Raw genomic sequence first — 17,592 nt, 5'->3', positions numbered from 1 at the left:
CAGGACACTGGGATCATGACCTGAGCCAAAGGCAGACACTTAACTGACTGAGCCACTCGGGCATCCCAACAACCTTCTAATGCACTTTTGAGGTGTCTGCTGTAATTGACATTCTGGCATTTATCATTCTGTTATAATCATATATCCTCCTTTACTAGGCTGTGAGCTCAAGAGTAAGGACAGTGTCATCGTCACGTTCACCAGCATCTCATCTTCATGTTCACTAGCACCTCATTTCTCAAGAACTACTGATTGGCACCAACATACTGAATGAAAGTTCCAGTGAATCAGAGGAGAAAAAAAAGTGTCCCCAGATAAGAAGCTGGAGCTGAGAGGTGGTGTTAAAATTGGCTGGACCACTTCACACTCATTATGATGGCCATTATCAAAAAATCAGAAAACAGTAAGTTTGGCAACCATGTGGAGAAATGAGAACCCTTGTATAAAGCCAAATTTGGAATGTGGATTTTTTTTTTCATTCTTTTTTTTTTCTCCAATTTATTTATTTTCAGAAAAACAGTATTCATTATTTTTTCACCACACCCAGTGCTCGATGCAAGCTATGCCCTCTATAATACCCACCACCTGGTACCCCAACCTCCCACCCCCCCCCGCCACTTCAAACCCCTCAGATTGTTTTTCAGAGTCCATAGTCTCTCATGGTTCACCTCCCCTTCCAATTTACCCAAAAGCACATACCCTCCCCAATGTCCATAACCCTACCCCCCTTCTCCTAACCCCCCTCCCCCCAGCAACCCACAGTTTGTTTCGTGAGATTAAGAGTCACTTATGGTTTGTCTCCCTCCCTATCCCATCTTGTTTCATGGATTCTTCTCCTACCCACTTAAGCCCCCATGTTGCATCACCACTTCCTCATATCAGGGAGATCATATGATAGTTGTCTTTCTCCTCTTGACTTATTTCGCTAAGCATGATATGCTCTAGTTCCATCCATGTTGTCGCAAATGGCAAGATTTCGTTTGGATTTTATTTTTAAACTAGAAATTTGTCTACAAAATATAGGAATTTTTTTGTTCTGGCATTCCATCTCCCCGCTTACCAACTTCAGATTACACTAAACATTAGATTCAATACCACTGCTAAAAATAAGGCACATCTTACCCATTGTGCCCTAGGCTAGCTAAGTCAGTGCCTGTGTCCATCTTCAGCTACTCACTGGATACTTTTGCATCTCATTTTACCTACTCCTGTCTTTAGGCCTTCTTCTAAAGCATGCCTAGCACCTAAGGCACTGGCCCATCCTTGGACTGACTAAACTTGCTTCTATTAATAAACAATCTGAGGGGCGCCTGGGCGGCTCAATGGGTTAAAGCCTCTGCCTTCGGCTCAGGTCATGATCTCAGGGTTCTGGGATCAAGCCCCGCATTGGGCTCTCTGCTCAGCGGGGAGCCTGCTTCCTCCTCTCTCTCTCTGCCTGCCTCTCTGCCTACTTGTGATTTCTGTCTGTCAAATAAATGAATAAAATCTTTTTTAAAAAAATAAATAAATAAACAATTTGAGGGCACCTGGGTGGCTCAGTGGGTTAAGCCTCTGCCTTCAGCTCAGGTCATAATCCCAGGGTCCTGGGATCAAGTCCCGCATCAGACTCTCGGCTCAGTAGGAAGCCTGTTTCTCCTGTCTCTCTGCCTACTTGTGATCTCTGCCTGAGATCTCTGCCTGAGATCTCTGCCTGAATAAATAAATAAAATCTTTAAAAAATAATAAAAAAAAAATATTTGAAAGTAAAGCTGTGGAGGGTAAAGTGTCTTTATCCATCACCTTTCATGTGTCTGAAACCTTCGTGAAACCTTCGTTAATTTTCTACTCCGTCTGTTGTTAGAGTTGCCAGAGCCTCAGTGCAATTGATCAGGTGGCTTTTAGGGGAAAATGTTCCTTGAAACCTAATTTAGAACTATTTACGAGGTGCACTGTTCACTATAATTAAAAAGAGCTTTTATGGGCTATCTTGGGAACTCTGCCACCATTTGCCACAATCTTTCTATGAGAAATACATTCTAAGTTTCCAGTAACCAATATAAAAACAAACTTTGGAACATGGCCTATTTTGATGCTCACCCAAAATCTTGCCCAGAATTTATTAGACACAATATTCCATTTCCAAGAAATCCTATTATTGCAGAAACTTCTATAAACATGTAACATAAACTCTCATTATTAATAGTCACAGAACTTGCATCAAAAACCATACTTAAATTTCTTTCAAAATCCAATTAACATTAAAAACTTTACAAACCTTTTGCTAAAAATCAACAGTTGAAAAAAAACATACAAAAAATGACTGAATATTAAGAAAAAATACCTGGTAGATAACGTTTTTCACTTCATAAAGGAACTCTACAAGATAATGAGAAGACAGAATTTTTCAAATTTCTCAGAGCTAAGACTAGCAACCTGTTTAAATTCTCTTTGCACAATTCTGAAATAGAAAGCCCACTCATCTATATGTCACATGTCACATCAACGAAGTCTTCACAAACTGAACTGTCATTGTGTCCAGATTTTTTTTTAAGACTTTATTTATTTATTTGACAGAGAGAGAGAGATCACAAGTGGGCAGAGAAGCAGGCAAAGAGTGAGGGGGAAGCAGGCTCCCCGCTGAGCAGAGAGTCGGATGCGGGGCTCGAACCCAGGACCCCAAGATCATGACCCAGGTGGAAGGCAGAGGCTTAACCCACTGAGCCACCCAGGGGACCCTGTCCAGATATTCTTTTTAAACACAAGTAAATAAGCATTGCTAAAGGAAGATACGCTGAACTACACAAAAGAAACATTTGTGACACAGCACTTCTTCAAACATAAAGGGAACTAAATATTGTACTTGTTTTTCAGAGGATGAACAACAGATTAATAAATTAGTCTCAAACAAAAGAATAGAGAATGCTGCTTCCCATAATTAGGACAAAAATTGTTGGAATTTTAAAAAACAAATATGTGGTTAGAAAGATCACTTCTTGCAAAACATTATGAATATAGCATTTATTACATTTAAGTCTAGGATGCATTTTCCTAAAGAATCATGATAAACTTGTGGGAGAAGAGGACTTAACAGTAATAATCCTTTTGGTGCCACTTTCTTTATATTCACCTTTACAGAGAATAATTTTTAAACTTCCAGCATAAAAAACTCAGAAAAGATTCTCAAGAGAATTACAAAAATAAGTGGCCAAATAAAATAAGACCATCAACCCAGAATTATAAAAAGTCATTTTTAATTTAAAGATTGGCTTTACTTACTTCTGCCTTGTTTTGCTTTGTTTTGTTTTGTTTTAGGGGGATATGAAAAATGTTAAACTGTGTGACGTGTAAAAAGTTTTCTTACTTATTAAACTTAGAGATAATTTAAACAGTCTCTAATATAAAATTAAATGGTGAGTCCTGGGCTTGCCTGACTGCCTTTAAGAGCAAAACAAAGGAGTCTGGAGTTCTAAATTTGTATCATGGGAAATTTTGTTACATGTTGTTAGTCCTTGAATACTAATTCAGTGGCAAGAAAACACAGACTAGCCATTCCTTGGAAATGAAAGTGAAAAAGTTGAAAGATCAAAGGTGAAATGGATGGCTATCAAGCTATGTGACGAGACAGAAGAGGTATGTGTATAAATGCCACAAATAATTAATTTTTATTAATTAACTTTCTGAGGCTTGTGTTTAAATCTCAAATTAATAACTACTGATGTGCACAGTTCTCTAAGGGAGAAATGACTTTCTGGGCTGCAATGGCAGTATCATTCCAGGATCAACTAAATTCCAACAAAAGGCCAAAAGTATGCGTATTTGTTTTATGAATCAGTCATTCCTTCTATAAAATGAACACTTAGAAATGGTAACAGAATCATGCCTGGTTTTTTTTTTTTTTAATTGCACAGAAGTGAATTATTAAAAAACCTCTCAAAATAACAATGTCCTAGGACAAATACTCTATTTAAATATTTAAATTCTTTTTAAGGAATTACAAACACTATGATAAAGTTTGGTAACAGGCCATGTGTAGTCATAGGAGTCTCATATTTAATCCTGAAAACAACACTATAAGGAAGCATAATTTATTCTCCCCAACTTATAGATGAGTTAACTGAGAATTAGAAGGTTAAATAACCTGCTCAAATCCACACAGCCATCATCTCAACTCCAAAACTTGTACTTACAACTAGACTATATTATCTGTAATATAATAAAGGCTAACAATTAAATAACATTTATTGAACAGAGGCAAAAGCTAACCAATTTACAGACATATCATTTTATCCTCAGTCTATGAGGAAATATTATTTTAGCCTCTAGTAAAATATTTACAATGGTTTCAGAGAAATGCTTGAGACGCAAAAACCAGATGCTTTCTTCAACACATTTTTAGCTTCAGTACTACAAAATATATATTTTTTTAAAAATACATCAACTTAAAAAAAAAAAAAAAAAAAAAAACCTTGGGGCACCTGAGTGGCTCAGTTGTTTAAGCGCCAACTCTCAGTTTTTGGCTCAGGTCATGACCTCGTGGGTTGAGCCCCATTGGGTTCTGCGCTCAGTAGGGTGTCTGCTTAAAGATTCTCTTCCTGGGGCGCCTGGGTGGCTCAGTGTTAAAGCCTCAGGTCATGATCTCAGGGTCCTGGGATCAAGCCCCGCATCGGGGAGCTTCCCCCTCTCTCTCTGCCTACTTGTGATCTCTGTCTGTCAAATAAATAAATAAAATCTTAGGGAAAAAAAAAGATTCTCTTCCTTTGCCAGCCATCCCTCGGCCCCCGACTCATACACTCTCCCACACTCTCTCTCTCAAATAAGAAAATAAATCTTAAAAAAAAAAAAAAAAATCTCAGCTTTATTGAGATAAAATTTGCAAGTAATGAACTGGGCCTATTTTAAGCTCACAGTTAATAAGTTTTGACATAGACTTGCATAACACTTACTAAAATCAAGGTATACAACATTTTTATCACCCCAAAAGTCTTGTAGAAAAAAATCCCCACCTTCAGATCAAGGCAACCAATGAATTGCTTTCTGTCACCACGGGATTGGTTTTGCTGGTTCTAGAATGTCACAAAAATAAAATCTTACAGTATATACATATGTATCTAGCTTCTTTTGTACAGCATAATGTTTTTCAAATTTGTCCATATTGTTGCTTGAATCAAACGTTTTACTACTGAGTAATATTCCATGACATAGCTAGTGGTTTAGGTGGTGGATATTGGGGTGCCTGGATGGCTCAGTGGGTTAAGCGTCTGCCTTTGGCTCAGATCATGATCTGGGAGTCCCAGGATTGAGCCCTGCATCAGGCTCCCTGCTGGGTGGGAAGTCTGCTTCTCCCTCTCCCTCTGCTGCTCCCCTTGCTTGTGCTCTCTCTCGCTCGCGCTCTCTCTCAAATAAAATCTTACCAAAAAAAAGTACATGGACCCATTATTAGGTCCTAGTAATATTAGGATATTATTAGGACCATTATAAAGACAGATGCTACAAACATTCATATACAAGTCTTTGAATGATCATATTTTTTCATTTCTCTTAGGTAAACACCAGAAGTAGAATTACTGCATTAGCATGCATTTAATTTATTAAAAAGTAACAAACCATGACAAAACAGTCATACAACAACACAAGAGAGTTCCAGATGTCCTGCCACAACACTTGGTATTGCCCATCTTTCTAAATTTTAACTATGGCTTTAAGTTGTACTTCCCTGATAATTATTTCAAGCATCTTTCACAGGCTTATCTGTCATTCTTAACCTCTACTGTGCTCATGTTGGTCTTAATTTTTTTTTAAAGATTTTATTTATTTATTTTACAGAGAGAGACAGCACAAGTAGGCAGACAGGCAGAGAGAGAGGGGGGGAAGCAGGCTCCCTGCTGAGCACAGAGCCTGATGTGGGGCTTGATCCCAGGGCCCTGAGATCATGACCTTAGCCAAAGGCAGGGGTCTTTAACCCACTGAGCCACCCAGGCACCCCTTAACTGAGATTTAAGTATTTGTTTATATACTCTGGATACAAATCCTTTGTCAACATATGTATTGCAAATGTTTTCTTCCAGTATATGTTCTACTTTCTCATTTTTTAAACAGTGACTTTCAAGTATAAGAAGTTTTAAATTCTGATAAAGTTTGATTTCTCATTTTTTCATGATTTATGCTTTTCATGTTCCCTTGTGTTTAGCTATCTCTGAAGTGGTAAAGTATTTTCTTCTGTGAATTGATTCATGCTTTTTGAGTTCTATAAAATCTTTGCCTATCTCCAAAGTAACAATGTATCTTCTCCTGAAAAGTTACAGCTTTAACTGTTATATACAGGTCTATGATCCATTTCTAATTAATTTTTGTCTATGGTGTGAGGTAAGGGTTGAGGATCATTTTTTTTCCCATCTGGATATCCAGTTGTTTTACCACTATTCAATGAAATGCGTATCTTTTGCCTATTAGCATCTTTGTTCATTTTGGGGGAAAAAAACCAAATTGACTATATATGAGTGGGTCTATTTCCTGACTATTTTCCAGGGATCAAGCAAACTTCTCCTGTAAAGAACCATTCAGTAAATACTTGGGGCTTTGCAAGCCATACTATCTCTGTCATACCTACCCAGCTCTGCTGCTATAGCATGACAGCAACTCAAGACAATACATAAACAAATGTAAATGTTTTGATAAAACAAAATCTTATCTGTGCTCCAATGAAACTTTACTGACACTAAAATTTCAATTTCATCAAAATTTCATATGCTATGAAATCTCATTTTTAAAATTTGTTTCCTAGCCATTTAAAAATATAAAACCACTCATAGATTGTAGGCCAATAGAAAAATAGGCTGGCCAGCCTAAGTCCGTGACCCAGTTTGCCAACCTCTGTTCTATTTTGTTCCACTTATCTGTATATCACTCCCCATGCCAATATTTCACTGCCTTGATTACTGTAACTTTATAACAAGTCTTAGAATCAGGGTATACGAGTTCTCCAAATTTGTCTATTCTCTTCAAAACTCTTTGGCTATTGCAGTGCCTTACATCTCCACACAATTATTAATATTATAAACTTTACACACACACACACAAAAAAAAAAAAACCCTCCTATGATTTCGATGGGGATTGCACTGCAGCTTTATCTTTGAAATAATTGACATTTTAACTATATCAAGTCTTCTTTTTCTGGAAAATATTTTTTAGTTATCAGTATACAGATTGTGGACATAGTCTGTTAGTTTTAATCCTGAGTATGCCATACTTTGTGCTATTTTAATGTTCCAGTTGTTCATTATTATTAAATAGAAATACTTCGATTTTTTGTACATTGATCTTGTATCCTATGACCTTACTCAATTCACTTATTTCAATACCTTTCCCTTTTTGAGTTCTTAGAATTTTCTAATCATGGTGTTTGCATACAAAGACAGTTTTAATTCTTCTTTCCCCATATTATCCCCCATTTATTTCTTATTATTCTAGAATTCTAGAATACAAGTACAATGCTAAATGGAAGTGGTAACATGAATATCAGTATTTTGTTCCTTATTTTACAAGTATTCAATCTTTTGCCACAATACATAACATCAGCTAGAGGTTGTTTAGAAAAAGTCCCTTAGCACATTAAGAGAATTACTTTTCATTCCTAGTGTGAGGAGTCTATACTCTGAATGAGTGTTGACTTTCATCAAATGCTTTTTCTGTGTCTGTAAGATGCTCATATTTTTTCCTTTATTCTATTAATATGGTTAATGCTTTCCTAAGATAAACTCCCTTTAATATATTATTGTATTGATTATATATTATAATTATATATACATGTAATAATTATATTGATATATTGTTATTAAATTTTGCTGAGTTTAATTTGCTAATATTTTGTTAAGGATTTTTCCATCTGGGATCATGAAGCATACTGATCTCAAGTTTTCTTTTCTTCTAAGGTCTTTGTCTAGTTTTGGTTTCAGATAATGCTGGCCTCATAAAATTAGTTGGGAAGTGTTTCTTTCTCCTGTTTTGTGAGGTACTGATATTATTTCTTCCTTTAATGTTTGACAGAATTTATTAGTGAAATCATCTGAGATTTGGGTTTTTTTGAGAAAAAGTATCTCATACAAATTTAACTTCTTCAAGTTACTGAGGGGTTTTTTTGTATTTGTTTTGTTTTTGCTTTTTGTCTAATATTCTCTGTGACATCTCCTTTGGTCCATGAGTTATTATGTTTGATGTTTAATTTCCAAATATTTGTAGAATTTCCAAATATTTTTATCACTTTTATTTCTAACTTAATCCCTTTGTAATCAGAGAACATAGTCTATTATTTCAATTCTCTTGAATTTATTGAGAATTGTCTTACAGCAGAGCATATCATCTATCGTGGTGAATGTTCTATGTATGCTTATAAGAATGCATATTCTAATGCTGTTATTAGATAGGGAGGTCCAGAACACTGGTTGACAGTGTTATTGAACTCTACAGCTATCTTGGTCAGCTTGGCCTGCCATAACAAAATATCATGTTTAAGGTGGCTTAAAGAACAGAAATTTATTTTCTCACAATTCCAGAGGCTGGAAGTCTAAGATCAAGGCGCTAACACAGTCAGTTTCTGATGAGAGCTCTCTTCCTGGCTTGTAGACAACCAACGTTATGTCCTCACACAGCAAGGGCAGGGGATATGCGGAGTAGAGAGCCAGGTATCTGGTATCTGTTCTTAAAACAGCACTGAGTTCATCATTCACCCTTATGACATATTGAAACCTAAATACCTCCCATAGGCTCTATATCCAAATACCATCACATTTCAGGTTAGGGCTTCAACATATGAATTTGGGGCGTACATAATTCAGTCCACGCCAATGCCTTAGTTTTCTTATTTTTCTGTCTATAGTTATTCTAAGACCTGCTAGTAGGTGGGTAGTGGGTTAGTAGGTAACCATTGTAACGGTTATGTCTTCTTGATGATGTTACCCTTTCATCATTGGTAATTTATTTTTGATAATACTTCTTGTTCTAAAATCTACTTTGATATAAATAGAGCCATTCCAGCTTTATTTTGTGTTTGCATGAAATATCATTTTCCATCCTTTTAGCCAACCTGTGTCTTTATATTGAAAGTGGATTTCTTTACATACCATGTAGTTGTATTTCCTATTCTTTTATCAAGTCTGACATTCTTTATCTTTAACTAAAGCATTTAAACTTTTTACATTTAACATAATTACTGATATGGCTGGGTTGAAATCTATCATCTTGTTTTCTATTTATCTCATGTATTCCTTACTCCTTTTTTCTCCCTATTTTCTGCTTTTAGATCATATTTTTTATTCATTTTACAGCCCCCATTGTATTCTTAACTATTATTTTTTTGCTCTCCATCAATATACATCTTTAACTTAACACAACTTCCCTTTACATCATATTATAGCAGTTGATGTATAACCTAAGAGACTTACCTAAGTTTTCTAGGTGTTTATAGTGGGAGGATAAATCTGGTCCCAGTTATAGGCAGAAGCATAAGGCCCCAAAATGTTTTTAATAATTTTATTTTTGTCTAATATTCAGGGAAACAGATGTGGGGAACTTTCCTTTATTTTATATTTCACCTCAAAGAAAAAAGGTGTATTTCTATTTCATAAAATGAAATGTGTCATATCTGGTCTTATCAAATAAGTAAGAGTTGCAATGAGTTTCCCTATAAAGAGTTACAATGTCGGGGCGCCTAGGTGGCTCAGTGGGTTAAAGCCTCTGCCTTCAGCTCAGGTCATGATCCCAGGGACCTGGGATCAAGCCCCTCATCAGGCCCTCTGCTCAGCAGGGAGCCTGCTTCCCTTCCTCTCTCTCTGCCTACTTATGATCTCTGTCTGTCAAATAAAAAAAAAAAAAAAAGTTACAATGTCCACTAGTTCTTATCCTTAATTTTAAATACCGCCTGCCTAAGAGAAGAGCTTTTGGCCCAGAACTAAATCCTTCATTTGCCTGAAATCATTTACCTTACTCTCTTTAAAGGTGTGTACTTGGCTGACCTTTTCCTGTTAGGGGACAGCATATGAAACCAACATATTTATAGGATAAGAAAGGTCAAGTATTAGTGATTTTACATGGCTTAACCTCTCATTTATCAGTTAGCCACTGGCCTTAGAATACTAACCAGTGTGAACTCACCAAGTCTATATGTTGTTTTATTAGTATACAAGCACCATCTGGTGGCAGAAAGCAAAATTGTAGGCTTCTCCTGTTTATACCACTACTGTTACAAATACATTGTTTTTCAACTGCTCTACTTTCCAACATGTTTTTTAATAGTGCATTATAAACTACTGACGGACACTTAGATTGACAGTTTGAATTGTACACCTAAAACTAACACTGTATGTTAACTATACTGGGATTAAAATTTAAAACTTAATTTAAAAAAGTTTGAACAAACTCAAAATAAACAGCACACCAACACATTAGCAGCTAATTATTAGCTTATATAGCAAACTTAGAAATACAGTATTTCAAAAACTAAAATCTTGATTATTTCTAGTTTCATTAATAACATAATGAAATAAAATCAGTTCAGATACTTCTAAAAATTTCCTTCACCCTATCAAATTTCCACTGGTAGCTACAGCTGTCCGGAAAGTTCTTTCCAAGTCTCACAGAGGGTAGACCATGAAAATTCAAGTAGCTCCCTGGCTCTGCCCAATGGAACAAGTAACCTCAGCAAAACAGTCCTCCTTTCTTGTTTAACTTACTATGACTCATACCAAACATCTTAACAGAAGTAACTTTACTAACCTGACTACAAGTGACTGGACCAGGAATTGGATACATTAGTAAACAAATATTGTCTTGACACAAAATATACCAACGACACCTGAGGATGGAGGTGCTTAGCAGGGGAGCACGCCACCAAATTTTTCCAAATCAAATAATGACAAATTGGCATAACCAAATCCTTTTGGTAAGGAAGTATAAATCCTAGATGAACAAAGAGCAGATTGGTCACTCAAACTTAGGTTGAATCCTAAACAATGTCATTTTCTGCAAGATGCATTCTGATGTGTAAGCTTCAGGGACACTCTAGACCCTGAAGTCCCTGTTCACATGTGCACTTCCAACAAACCTTCAAAGCCAAAGCTGATCTTCCCATACCCTCCACTAAGGCTTTGAAGAGTAATAAAATGGACCCCTCCTAAGTATCTCATAGGCAATTTAAACTCAACACAGTCAAAACAGAATTCCTCATGTTTCCAAAGACCCATTCCAACTCCTCATGGTGAACAATATTACTAGTGATCCAGATATGTGAAAGTTATCTTAATCCCCCACCACCGCCCCCCCACCCCAGTCAACCAGTCAACCCCCAAGTGCTATCAAGTCCATCTTCTAAATATCTGGACACTGCTCTCCCCTCCATCTTCCCAGTTCCAGGCTCTCATTACGTTAAGCCCGAATTACAACATCCCTGTAATTTATCTTTCTCCCTTGAATTTTAAGCCTATCCAAACTATTTTCCCACATACTGCCAAAGCAATATGCCTATAACAGATTCCCAATAATTTTATCCCTCTCTCCCAATCACCTTCAGGACAAATCTAAACCTCTTCCCAAGGCCATTTGAGGACATGAGATCAGTACCCTGCCTGAGCTTCAGCTTTTCATTCCAGATGTACCAAATTCCTTGCACCTCCATGATGAACTGAACTTCTCAGGATTCCCTGAAGTTGTTCCCAAAAACTGATTTGCTTTTCCTTCTTTCTTCACCTGGCTAATACCTCATTAACCTTGAAGATTCAGTTCAAGTGTCAGTTCCTTCCGGGAGGCTTCTCTCAGTCCCCAGTCTGAGGGAGGCATTTGTCCTCAATGTCTCCATAGCACCATATAGTCACATCTATCTCTCTGTTACTATTTCTCTGCATTATTTTCATCTACCTGAGTAGACTGGCTTTCATCAACGTACCTACTCCTAACACAACATGTGGCAAAGAGGAGGCATTCAGTGAATATTTGCTAAGTCCTTTCATTTGGTCTTATTATCTCTACTTAGCAAATGAGGAAACTAAGGGAAGTCTACTACCTTGCCCAAAACCATACAGCTAAAAGCATCACGATGAGGATTTGAACCGAATGTTCTGACTGTAATGGGAATGACTTTCCTTCAGAATCTTTGCCTTCAGGGAACCATTCATTTAAAAACAAAAACAAAAACAAACACCTGTGCTCTGCAAGCAGCTTGGATGGGATTACTCCCTGTTTCTCCAGGCTGGGCACAAACCCAAGCATGGCCAATTAAAGTATTCCCTCACACCAAATCCAGTCTGAATGACAAAGAGATGGACAGTCTACTCAAAGTCTGTCTTGGGACTTAACTAAGAACTATACAAAAATGTGTTCCTTCTCTGCTACTACAAGTCTAAGAACTATGTAGCATGAGGTACGGTGAAAGGAAAGTGAACTTCTTTGAAAAAGAAGTCAAGCAGAGGAAAAATGAGACAAGAGCTAAAAGGAGAAATGGAAAATGAGGGAAAAGAAGACTAAAGCCCTATATTCAACCATGCCTGACTATCTCCCCAAGAGACCTCTCAGTTACATATGGCAAAAATCCCCATTTTCACACAGTCTAGTTTGCATTGTGGTCCTTTGGCCATCTGAATCAGCAGACTGGGGACATTCTGGCCACTAGCCAAGCAGTAATGCTTCCTGCATCTGCACATACACAAAACTAATAAACTGTCTATGGGAGGCCTGATTTTAGCCATTCTGTTCTTAGGATCATGTATATCGTTTTTTATAACCAAGACAGGAGAACAAAAACATAAAAGGTTCTCTAACCTTTATAACTTACACTTTGTGATATAAATTTTTGTAGCTTTCTACTTTATATCTGTTAGTGAACAGTGCTCCAAATGAGAAAGGAAAAGATGTAACTGGATGCATTCATTTTCAAACATCTTAGGTGTAACAAAGAGAGACAGGCACACTTCCAAGTCCAGGTTGCACCCAGATTTTGTTCATGGATAAATCTTTTTTTTCCCCAGCCATCATAAACCAGGGCAATGAAGGGGCAGTGCTTTCTTCAAGTGCCTCCTTAATCCTTTGAATGAATTTAAGTCAAGAAGCCTCATCAGGAAAAAAACAGAATTTAGGGGCGCATGGGTGGCTCAGTCAGTTAAGCATCTGACTCCTGGTTTCGGTTGAGGTCACGATCTCATGTCCCTGTTGTTGGGCTCCATGCTCAGATCAGAGTCTGCTTCAGATTCTTTCTCCCTCTCCCTCTGCTTCTCCCTCGCTCATGCTCTCCCATTCTCTCTAAATAAATAAATAATCTTAGAAAAAATATAGGATTTCATAAAAAAATATTTCTTTTAAAAAACCAGCATGGTGATACCTAATTATTACTTACTATTATTTTAAGTAGAAAATGAAAAGACCTTTTTATAAATCCCTCTAAATGATATCTGTTTCTTGGACTTTTTAATAACCTTTCATTCCCCGCCTTATTAAGAAGCTACAGATTTTAAAAACAAAAAAAAATAAAATAAAAAAAAAACAGCTACTGATTCTAATCTAAAGTCTGACAAGGAGAGTCTGGAGTCTGACAAGGAGAAAAGCATCTCCTCCGATCTTTGATTCCAAATTCCCTGTGACGCATTCAGGTGTTGTCATCTGTAGATTAAGGCCATATATGAAATTCTAATTTTTTAAGTATTTTTTTAAAGATTTATTTATTTTTATGTGACAGAGAAAGACAGAGAGAGCACAAGTGGGGGAAGCGGCAGGCAGAGGCAGAGGGAGAGGCAGGCTCCCCACTGAACAGAAAGCCAGACACAGGGCTCAATCCCAGAACCCCAGGATCATGACCCAAGCTTAAGACAGCCACTTAACTGATTGAATCCCCCAGGCACCCCATGTGAATCCTAATTTTTACAGCCTAATGAGTAAAGGTTAGGTTGCCCTTCTGTGAGCAGAGCTTTTCAGTTGAAACATGGCTTGGCAGCTTACCAGTACTTCCCTATTTTATTTTTACCTTTTTTGTGATTTGCAGGATATTCTAAAGACTCTCCAACAACCTGAAAGCAAAGTCCACTTTATCCATTAAGTGGGAATGGCCTAAAGCACAACCTCTTAGAGAAGTCATAACATGACAACCATTGAATCAGATATTGAAACTAGAAATTGCCAACAAAGGAAAAATATCAACATTCTTAACAGAAGACCTACAATAGAAGAAAAAAAAAAAAGTCAAACCATATGACACTGTCGCATTCTCATATACCAACTACTCTCCTCCTTGGTTCACTCTTTTCCAGACATACTAGTCTCCTGGAGACGATATCAACATGCGTGGCACATTCCTACCTTGGGGGCTTTGCACTTGCTGTTTGTTCTGCTTGGAATGTTCTCTCCTCTCGTGATATATACACTACTTACTCCCTCTCTTCCATTAGGTATTTATCGAAAGTCACCTTCTCAATGAATAACCACCTCTTAATGACTGCCTTAGAACAAGAGTTCTGTAATAATGATCCACAGAGATTATTGTCAGACTTTTCATTGCTTTAGCACCAGATTTCTTTCATTTAAAAGTAATAAATCCACTAATCAAAACTCCAGGAAGATTTCAATAAAAAACCACAGATATCAAAATATAATAAATATTTAAATATCCTTATGAGCCTATTCATTATAGTACATTAAAAGTAAAATATTTTGATAGCAAGGTGTTCCTAACTCAGGTGACCAACTAGATCTACTGTGCTTCAGTGGGCAAACAGTTTTATTTATATTAGGTAACCTCAGGCTTGAGAAAGGCAATAGGTATGTTACACAGAAAAAGAGAAAGTGAAGCTACTAGAAGAGAAATGTTATGTCCTTCTTGCCACCCTTGTGGCATGGACAGCAGGTTGAGAGCTGACAAGCCAGCCACGGTATGCTCCAGTCAGGAGACACTGTCAAAGAGTATGAGAATGGAACATCCCAGGGAGTCAAAGCAAGTTCAGGATCCAGGTCAAGAGAGCAAAGGAGAGATGGTAAATATTCTGTGGCAGTTACCTGACAGGAAAAAATGGACTACAAGTCTCCAATTGCAGGTTTTGGCAGGGCAGGAAAGAAAGGTGTCAGCTATCTGGTGACAAGGGACATCATCACAAAGACCAGAGGAGCTCAGAGGACAATACAGGACACCCACACAAAGGTGAGGGTCCCTCCATTCCTACCAAGACAACACAGTAAATTCCCCCAGACACACCTGGGAGAAAAGGGGGAGAAGCAGAAGTCTAAGAAAGACTGTCCTCATTTTTCTTAGAGAACCTACACAATAATGTTTAAAGAAACCATTTACAATCTGAACAGGACTAAGTTTTAAATGGTAAATACACCACTGCCGAACAAGACACCGAAAGGCATTCTACGATGTACAGACCACATGTATTCTCACACCCAAACTGTAATGTTAGCAAATGCACAAAATGGTTTAAAACAAATGATAATTATGTGACATGACAGGGGTGTTAGCTAATACTACAAAAGCAATCATAATGCAGCATAAATGTACCAAATCAGTAGGCTGTACACCTTAAACTTGCCCAATGTTATATGTCAATTATATCTCAATAAAAATATTCTTTTTAAGCATTAGCAAATATCTGATCACAAGAATTTCTCAGGCATAAAAGCAGTTAGAGAAGTCACACACACACAAACACACACACAAATATTAGGCCATATAACATCTAAAACTGTTGCACATCAAAACAAACACAAAACTAAAAGCTAGTTTTTTCAAAGCAGGAAAATGAAACAAAACAAATTTAATGCTAATATTCCCAACACATTTGAAGACTTGCCAAGCAATGCAACAAAAATTAGCAAATTCAAATAGATAAATCAAAAAGGGCAATCAAAATATCTGAAAACTGATCAGCCCCACAAGTAATCAACAAAACCAAAATTTAAAAACATACCACTTTTTAACTATCAAACAAGACAATGTGTTTTTTTTAACTCAGCGTTATCAGAATGGAACAGTATATACTCTAAGTAATTAGTACAAATTTTAATGTAATTGGACAACATATTATTTTTAATCCAGTCTTCCCCTCACTATAATCTATTTTAAGGAAATAATCAGTGATATGAACAAAAATTTGTATGCAAAGATTGTTGAACATTATTTATAATTGTCAAAAAAAGGGGACAACTAAGATGATCAAAACAGGTACATTTTGTTTATATACTTATCAAGTATTCTTTGTTTATACCTGTTTGTATCCTTGTAAAGTATACCCTGACAAATGAGGCATTGTATAGTCATTGAAAATGTTTTTCAAAAATCACTTAAAAATATGAAAAACAGAGGCAGCCGGCTGGCTTAGACAGAAGAGCATGCAACTCGATTTCGGGGTCATTAAGTTTGAGCTCCATGTTCGGGGTAGAGATTACTAAAAAAAAAAAAAATAAATAAACTTTTAAAAAATATGAAAAATGATCACTGTATCAAATTAAAAGAGGGTACAATATTGTATACAAGAGATGAACAGATTTGGATGTATCATGCAAAAGAACACTATTTAGATTAGAAAAGGGCAAAATCCAGATATAAGCAATAAGAATGAATCTCAAAAAAAACAAAAAACAAACACAAACAAGAAAACCATCACATGAAGTGAAAAAATCCAGACACAGAAGAGTACATACTGTATGACTCTATTTATACGAAGTTCAATAACATGCAAAACTAATCTATGGTGAAAGAACAATGGTTCCTCCTAGGAGGAGGTATAATGAGTGCAAACAGCTCTGAGGAAATTTTCAGGGTAACAGAAACATGCAGAACCTTGACTGGGGTGGTCATCACGTAAGGACACAAACATATAAAAAGCGAACAAGTATAGATACATATATATATATAATAGTCATCACAATGTACATTTAAGATCTGTGCATTGTGCCATTCACATAATACACCTCCATATAGTACTGTAAAAACTGAATAGAAAGATAACTTCACTTTGGCCAACTATATGTGCAAAGAATTTTAAAAAGTGTAAAATACATCAAAATATTAAAAGTATTTAATTCTGGAATTACAAGTTATTTACATTTGCTTTTTAACATTTTGCATTTTCCACATTCTCCACAATGAGTTACATGACTTTTATAAATGATCAGGAAAAAAACTAACTTTTTGAAAAAATTCTGCCTTGCCCGTAAAGGAAAATTCTGTTACACCTGTAACTATCACAAAATTATGCAATGTGTAGAAAGACTTAGTAAATCCTTCCAACGAACTTCCTATACATTAAAAATACTCATGTCTGCAATGTATTTGGACAAATAAAGAAAAACACTAATTAAGCTAAGTATCTTCTTGGTAAATAAATGAGCAAGTCAACTAAGAAGTCAGCACTATATCGTGGCATTATTTTAAAACATGGTCCTGCCTGCAACAAATATAGGGCTCACATGCCTCAATAAAAATTAGTTCCTGAAAACCAGTTATTTTTTTTTCAATTTATTTATTTTCAGAAAAACAGTATTCATTATTTTTTCACCACACCCAGTGCTCCATGCAATCCGTGCCCTATATAATACCCACCACCTGGTACCCCAACCTCCCACCCCCCCGCCACTTCAAACCC

At 36.5% G+C, this 17,592-nt stretch overlaps 1 protein-coding gene across 9 annotated transcripts in view; it reads right to left on the bottom strand.

Moving 5' to 3' along the window:
• STAU2 (staufen double-stranded RNA binding protein 2) overlaps positions 1 to 17,592 on the bottom strand; it is a 330,383-nt gene that overhangs the window by 238,284 nt on the left and 74,507 nt on the right. The window lies entirely within an intron of this gene.

The sequence above is a fragment of the Neovison vison genome, chromosome 4, assembly GCF_020171115.1.
Source record: "Neovison vison isolate M4711 chromosome 4, ASM_NN_V1, whole genome shotgun sequence".
Lineage (NCBI taxonomy): Eukaryota > Metazoa > Chordata > Mammalia > Carnivora > Mustelidae > Neogale > Neogale vison.
Note: the sequence above shows the minus strand (reverse complement) of the source record. Positions and strands in the feature narration are given on the sequence as shown.